Source organism: Pinus tabuliformis, chromosome 8, assembly GCF_031772625.1.
Source record: "Pinus tabuliformis cultivar Carrire ecotype Pingquan chromosome 8, CPIR1, whole genome shotgun sequence".
Lineage (NCBI taxonomy): Eukaryota > Viridiplantae > Streptophyta > Pinopsida > Pinales > Pinaceae > Pinus > Pinus tabuliformis.
Genome location: NC_142294.1, coordinates 1,273,264,052 through 1,273,272,632, shown reverse-complemented (window position 1 = coordinate 1,273,272,632; position 8,581 = coordinate 1,273,264,052). Strand labels below are relative to the sequence as shown.

At 38.4% G+C, this 8,581-nt stretch overlaps 1 pseudogene; it reads left to right on the top strand.

Moving 5' to 3' along the window:
• Positions 1 to 432: 432 nt before the first annotated feature.
• LOC149240036 (jasmonoyl--L-amino acid synthetase GH3.5 pseudogene) lies at positions 433 to 5,160 on the top strand (annotated as a pseudogene).
• Positions 5,161 to 8,581: the final 3,421 nt, after the last annotated feature.

Genomic DNA, 8,581 nt, shown 5'->3' with positions numbered 1-8,581 from the left:
AACTATTCTTCAGCGGGGTATTCCATTACTAACACATCTGCATGATGCCCAGAATTTCTCCAATTCCTCCGCAACTCTTTTCTTACGACCCAAAATAATGTTGGTGTGATTAGCATTCTCCACTAAATTCAGCTTTGCTTGACCAATCTTGCACTTAATTGCTAAGCTGCACGTTAAAGGAACCACTCCATCCCGTTTTCCATGAATAATCATTACTTTGCACTTTGATTCCCTAACGATTTTCAAATACTTATCCATTGCTCCAGCCGCCCCACATATCACGTTGTGGAAGTTGTGCCAAGCTGAGTAGTGGGTATGACTTGTTAAGTCTTCAAAGACGAAATCCAGTTGTCTGCTGGATCGCAGTTGCTTCGGAATCCATTCCCATACTTGGTGGTTCTTGCATATTATCAAACAAACAGTTCTACCAACATGCTCATACCATGGCATGAAGTTATCCCAAAAATTTGGCCCAATGCTAAGTATATCATTTCTATCATGACAGGGGCCATGGAGCCTTATCTGAAAAAACTGAAACATTATGCAGGCAATTTGCCATTGTTGGTTTCAGAGTATGGGTCTACTGAAGGTTGATTGGTGCCAATATAGATCCCACATCCTCACCAGAAAATACAATTTTCACAGTGGTTCCCAATATTGGATATTTTGAATTCATTCCTCTTCATCTGCGTCTGGGAGACTCGAAATTAGGTGAAAGTGTAGCTACTGCTGATTATATAGAATCAGAACCTGTGAGTTTGACAGAAGTGAAGGTTGGTCAACAATATGAGGTGGTTTTGACAACATTTGCTGGGCTCTATAGGTACAGGCTTGGTGATGTCCTGAGAGTTACCGGCTTTTACAATTCTAGTCCGCGGCTGCAATTCATTTGTCGAAGGAACCTCCTCCTTACAGTCAATATTGACAAGACAACCGAGAAAGATCTACAAATATCTGTTGATAAGGCCACAGAGCTCTTAAAGGAAGAAAACGTGGATTTGGTTGAGCTCACAAGCTATGCTGATCTGTCAACTGAGCCTGGTCACTTTGTAATATTTTGGGGAGCTTAGTGACAAATTAAATGAGGAGATTCTTAAGAGATGTTTCTCAACAATGGACGAGACTTTTATTGATCCAGGTTATCTTGGTTCCAAAAAAAAAACTATTGGGCCTCTCGACATTCGTATTGTCGAGAAAGGTACATTCCGGAAAATTATAGATCACTACATGATCCGTGGAAGGTTGATCTAGAAACAATTGCCAAGGCATTTGGAAAGCATTTTGAAAGAGTACCTAAATTATAAATTTCAGCAGCCATATCAGCAGGCTTTATATTACAGTTCATTACTGATAAATCATCGCATGCGGCAAAGGAATGAATTCCTTGCAGTTCTTCCCCATAATGAAGCAGATAATCTTCTGATTTTATCCCACGGATAACTTCACGGGCATTCTTGAATGCTATGTTTCAGGTAATATGACATCAAAGGAAAATGAGTTCCTGGTTCGGGATATTGAAGACTTTTTTTTTAAAGGGCCCTGTAGCTCCAAACAAGCCGCTTTTTCCATCTCAGCAAGTGGAAGAGAGAATTGTTACACTAGATTCTCGCACAAACCATTATTATCCTGTTGAGGGCCTAAGTGAAAAAGATAAGAATTCTACACTGCTTCATTACATTCAAACTTGAACCAGATTTCAGTTGCCTATGTTTATTTTTAGCAATGGGATTGACACCTGTAATGCCACCTCTTCATCAGTTATCAAGTAGAAGGAGCGCTATTCTATCTTCAGAAAGCGCTGATTGTTTTTTTAGTTTTATTTATTAATAATGATAAAACAAATCCCTGGTTTTGGGGTCGATTGGTTTTCCCCTAAGCAGAGTTTATTTAATGTATTTAAAAATCATTTGTAAAGGTGAGTGAGTGGGGGGAGAGAGTTCTGAGAGCTGGTGGAGAACAGAGAGATTTTATTGTACAGTCTTTGACAAAGATTTTAATGAAAAATACAGCTCTGACCCCTGAGATTCCTGTGGTATGACAATTTAGCATAAGTTTTCCTTCTGTTTCATATGTAACCTGTTATGTTTTCATTTCACTTCATGATCATTTCCAATTGAACAAATGAAGTGTTTAGGTAGAATTCATAATATTTTATGCTCTGCCTATAAGTTTGTTCGTATTTAATGTTTTCTTCTGTTTGACAAGGATTCATCCTCTATGCCCTTGTCAGCTCCTTAGCAGTGTTTCCATCCCATTTAATCTCAATTTGATGTTAAATTTCTTGCCTACCTTGCCTCAGGGGATAATCTGTGTTCTTGATTACATTTCTCAGCTCAAGTTGTTACTTTGCCCATGCAGCCCAGAAAAACCCCATCATTTTATTAAAAACTCCTTTTTTATCAATTTACTAGCCTAAAATCAGTTTCTTTTAAAGTCATCTCAGCCCCTTTTAGAAAACTTTTTGCTGAGATAGACCGGAGAGAGCCCTCTCCTGCCCCGAAGGGCTAGCGACGAGGCTAAGTGGTTTTGATGTTGCCTTGGATTTTGTCCTATTCAGCCTGAGGTCAATTTCGAGCGCTAACATATTGGCGACCATACTGGGGAGAACATTCGACTTGTTGATTGTCTTGTCCCAGTACATGAAATCAAATTGCAGATCTGATGCTGATGGTGGACAGCAGTCAGACACATATGCAGGCTGAACCATTCACCTGGCGACTCCAATTCGATCCAGACAGTCCAGTGCTCGCTGATCCATTCATGCAATGGTAGGGTATGTGGCAAACCCTGCCCTGTGTGAAGCTGTAGAAGAAATAAGAAATGAGTTAGCAGATACTGAATTTGATGAAGATGTTTTCAGTGCCTTGCTTCAATGGTTGAAATCTTCAAAGTTCCCTTGGTTCAAAACTAGATTTTGTGAGTTAATTGTTGAAAGAATCGAAAAGGAGATTCAATGTTTAGATGAGCAAATCCAGTCATATGATTTCCAAGACCCTAAAAAGTTTTTGGAAATTCTTCCTCCATCGAAACAAGAAATAACAGACTTGCCTACAGATGTTTACATTGACAGTGTGCAGCTGGAGGTATGTATTGCAGAGTTGGGGCAGCCAACAGAGTCTGGCTTCCGCGATCCAATTGCGATGTACATGGAAATGTTTTTCAGTTTGATTGATAGATCAGGCTGTCTTGTACGTGACCAGGCTCATTACGTGCATGAAGGGCTGCCAGCAATAACATCTGTGTCCTGGCGGAAGAATTATCAAGCAGCATCATTCTCAGGTTTACTTGAATGGTTAATCTGGCATTTTAGTATTACCTGATCTATTGTTTGTACAGCAGATTAGGGTAGATGTTGTAAATAAATAAGCAGCCAAAGGGCAGCATTTTGTTCCAGTTTCATTACAGTTTAGTTTGAAGTTTGCCGAATTAGTATTTCAATCAATTCAGTTCCAGTTAATAAGTTGAGTCTTCAGTTGTGTCGATTTGCTGGAATGATGACTCCATCGCCTAATGGACAGAGGCACTGTCTGCTCTCCCAAAGTTCTGCGGTTCTTGGCACCTCCAAGAAGTGGCAGCTGCCATCCCAAGTGGAGCCAATGTTAGACTCCGTCTTCTCAAGTCCTCGTCAGAGTTCAATTCAGATAGGTGGCTGTCAAAGTCTCTTTTCAATATGCAGGCTAATGTCAATCATCCACCACAGCTTAGATGTTTGTATAGCTTTGTCTTCAGAAGTGTCTCAATAACATGTGCAGAGCTGGAGAAGGGAAATTGGAAAGTCTTATCTGACCTCATAAAAGAGAGTCTGGGTGAGGGAACAAACATCGAATGTATCATGGCCTTCAGCAATGTATATAATAAGCCTGAAATTGTTGCAATTCTTAATTTCTAGTACAATCTTCAAACTCAATTTCCAGCAGGGAAAGAGTAAAAATATTCTTCAGCAGGGTATTCCATTACTAACACATCTGCATGATGCCCAAAATTTCTCCAATTCCTCCACAACTCTTTTCTTACGACCCAAAATGATGTTGGTGTGATTAGCATTCTCCACTAAATTAAGCTTTTCTTGACCAATCTTGCACTTAATTGCTAAGCTGCACGTTAAAGGAACCACTCCATCCTGTTTTCCATGAATAATCATTACTTTGCACTTTGATTCCCTAACAATTTTCAAATACTTATCCATTGCTCTAGCCGCCCCACATATCACGTTGTGGAAGTTGTGCCAAGCTGAGTAGTGGGTATGACTTGTTAAGTCTTCAAAGACGAAATCCGGTTGTCTGCTGGATCGCAGTTGCTTCGGAATCCATTCCCATACTTGGTGGTTCTTGCATATTATCAAACAAACAGTTCTACCAACATGCTCATACCATTGCATGAAGTTATCCCAAAAACTTGGCCCAATGCTAAGTATATCATTTCTATCATGACAGGGGCCATGGAGCCTTATCTGAAAAAACTGAAACATTATGCAGGCAATTTGCTATTGTTGGTTTCAGAATATGGGTCTACTGAAGGTTGAAATATAGATCCCACATCCTCACCAGAAAATAAAATTTTCACAGTGGTTCCCAATAATGGATATTTTGAATTCGTTCCTCTTCATCTGCGTCTGGGAGACTCGAAATTAGGTGAAAGTGTAGCTACTGTTAATTATATAGTATCAGAACCTGTGAAGTGAAGGTTGGTCAGCAATATGAAACGGTTTTGATAACATTTGCTGGGCTCTATAGGTACAGGCTTGGTGATGTCGTGAGAGTTACCGGCTTTTACAATTCTAGTCCGCAGCTGCAATTCATTTGCCGAAGGAACCTCCTCCTTACAGTCAATATTGACAAGACAACCGAGAAAGATCTACAAATATATGTTGATAAGGCCACAGAGCTCTTAAAGGAAGAAAATGTGGATTTGGTTGAGCTCACAAGCTATGCTGATCTGTCAACTGAGCCAGGTCACTTTGTAATATTTTGGGAGCTTAGTGACAAATTAAATGAGGAGATTCTTAAGAGATGTTTCTCAACAATGGACGAGACTTTTATTGATCCAGGTTATCTTGGTTCCAAAAAAAAAACTATTGGGCCTCTCGACATTCGTATTGTCGAGAAAGGTACATTCCGGAAAATTATAGATCACTACATGATCCGTGGAAGGTTGATCTAGAAACAATTGCCAAGGCATTTGGAAAACGTTTTGAAAGAGTACCTAAATTATAAATTTCAGCAGCCATATCAGCAGGCTTTATATTACAGTTCATTACTGATAAATCATCGCATGTGGCAAAGGAATGAATTCCTTGCGGTTCTTCCCCATATTGAAGCAGATAATCTTCTGATTTTATCCCACGGATAACTTCACGGGCATTCTTGAATGCTATGTTTCAGGTAATATGACATCAAAGGAAGCTGAGTTCCTGGTTCGGGATATTGAAGAGTTTTTTTTTTAAAGGGCCCTGTAGCTCCAAGCAAGCCGCTTTTTCCATCTCAGCAAGTGGAAGAGAGAATTGTTAGACTAGATTCTCGCACAAACCATTATTATCCTGTTGAGGGCCTAAGTGAAAAAGATAAGAATTCTACACTGCTTCATTACATTCAAACTTGAACCAGATTTCGGTTGCCTATGTTTATTTTTAGCAATGGGATTGACACCCGTAATGCCACCTCTTCATCAGTTATCAAGTAGAAGGAGCGCTATTCTATCTTCAGAAAGCGTTGATTGTTTTTTTAGTTTTATTTATTAATAATGATAAAACAAATCCCTGGTTTTGGGGTCGAATGGTTTTCCCCTACGCAGAGTTTATTTAATGTATTTAAAAATCATTTGTAAAGGTGAGTGAGTGGGGGGAGAGAGTTCTGAGAGCTGGTGGAGAACAGAGAGCTTTTATTGTATAGTCTTTGATAGAGATTTTAATGAAAAATACAGCTCTGACCCCTGAGATTCCTGTGGTATGACAATTTAGCATAAGTTTTCCTTCTGTTTCATATGTAACCTGTTATGTTTTCATTTCACTTCATGATCATTTCCAATTGAACAAATGAAGTGTTTAGGTAGAATTCATAATATTTTATGCTCTGCCTATAAGTTTGTTCGTATTTAATGTTTTCTTCTGTTTGACAAGGATTCATCCTCTATGCCCTTGTCAGCTCCTCAGCAGTCTTGCCATCCCATTTAATCTCAATTTGATGTTAAATTTCTTGCCTACCTTGCCTCAGGGGATAATCTGTGTTCTTGATTACATTTCTCAGCTCAAGTTGTTACTTTGCCCATGCAGCCCAAAAAAACCCCATAATTTTATTAAAAACCCCTTTTTATCAATTTACTAGCCTAAAATCAGTTTCTTTTAAATTCATCTCAGCCCCTTTTAGAAAAATTTTTGCTGAGATAGACCGGAGAGAGCCCTCTCCTGCCCCGTAGGGCTAGCTACGAGGCTAAGTGGTTTGATGTTGCCTTGGATTTTGTCCTATTCAGCCTGAGACCAAATTCAAGCGCTAACAGCCTCAACTCAAACAATCATATTACACCATAGTTCAAATATATATATATATATATATATATATATATATATATATATATATATATATAGACACAAGCGGAAAACAGGTCCATCGTTTAATGCACCCACACTCTGTCACGAGTTTTGGATTAGATGCCTTGCCTTTGTATCCACCTTGCACTTCATTTATGACAAATAACACATGGCCTTATGGCCCATGGGTCGGCACCATGCTTGGGGTCTATGCCCCATCCAGGGTGCCTCTCCTAACAATGCACAATCGCCTTAGCTCGAATAATCTTATTACACCATAGTTTAAATATATGTGTGTGTGTGTGTCTCTCTCTCTATATATTCATATATCCTTTAAAACATTTCAACATAAGCGATGTTTCAAATAACACACATCTTATACCTTGTAACACCTCTACATTCGACCTCTCATATAAAACATATAGATATTTTCATATAAAACATTGTATAAGACATTTACATAATAAAACACACTAAAACACTTGCCCCATGATTTGCGCACTCAACAAGGTCGAATAAAATTGATATAAAACATTTCATATGAAATATATATAATCTTACATCACTCCCCAAATTCATATATACACATACACACACGCACATGGGCGCATAAAACATTATAATATGAAATAAAAAACATTTAATATAAAATACTATACACATGTAAATTATTATGTATCTCTTTGAATTTGACCTTTCATATGCGATATATATATATATATATATATATATATATATATATATATATATATATATATATATATACCAAAAAGACTAAACACGTAGAAATGGTGTCATGTGCTCTAATTTTAGCTTTATGAGGCTAAAATTGTCGATTTTTTTACTATATTCATAGTAAATTTACCTACTAAATCCTTCTTGGGCACCTACGTTCTTCTCCAGGCAAATTTAACCCAATTTCACCATTGTGAATTTTTTAAAATAATTGGTGAACAATAACTTTTCCAAACGATTGGTAAACAATCTATAATTTTCATATTTTGCATCTAATTATGGCCTAATCAAGCCCAGCATTGAAAACGTGGATGCAATACCACTTTGTAACGACCCCAACCTCCTTCCTGGCAGCATTACTGCAACCACTACACTTAAAAGTGTCCAATTTCATCGTGAAATTGAAACCCTTAGTGTTCAAATATGAAATGCAAATTTAAACTGCTTGGGGCATGTCATTCATTACATAAAATTGATTTCATCATAGAACAACAAAATTTATTAGCTAAATTAAACATGTCCATTTATATTCATCAACTTAGGGTGTCAAGCAACAATGTATTAACACAATAATAAGTAACCACACTTAAATACATGTCAATATTACGCACAAAAAAAATAAATAATTAACCATTAATTAGTAATTAGCGAGGCTTATAAAAATTAGACACTTATCTATATAAAAATGGCATGTGCATGTGGGATATCCATGTTCCACCCAACCATAACCTCATGGTTCGTCAATCTCAACCACGAGTCACCCTTGAGTTGGGCTTGCAACTCCACAAGCAACAAAAAAACTGATAATAACATGTCCATGGCATAGGCACCAGCCCAACAACCACAAATCTAACCTCTGTGCTCTGCTTCCCCATACATGCACCCAAGTTGCACACCCTTCTTTGGGACTCGATTGTCCCTCTGTGACACCCACCTTCTAGGGAACCTTATGACAAACTAGGAACTTCTCACCAAAAGGGCTCCAAAAGCTCACGCTACTTCTAGGGCTTCTAGGCACCCTTCCTGGCAATAACTAGCTTGATAAATTTCAGAACCTAAGTGGTACACCCTTCTCTATAAATCGTTAGTTCCTCTGTGATGTCCACCTTCCAGGGTTTACCAACCAGTCACCAGAGCCCCAGTTGGTTTCAGAACCCATGTGGCACACCCTTCTCGAGGACCTACCAATCCCTCCATGGTGGCCACCTTCTAGGGCTCACTAACTAGTTCCTTTGAACCAAAGGGAACCATAATCCTCCTTTGATTAATCACCATAATCATAATAGCCATCATGATAATAATACACCACCTCTACAAGAATGC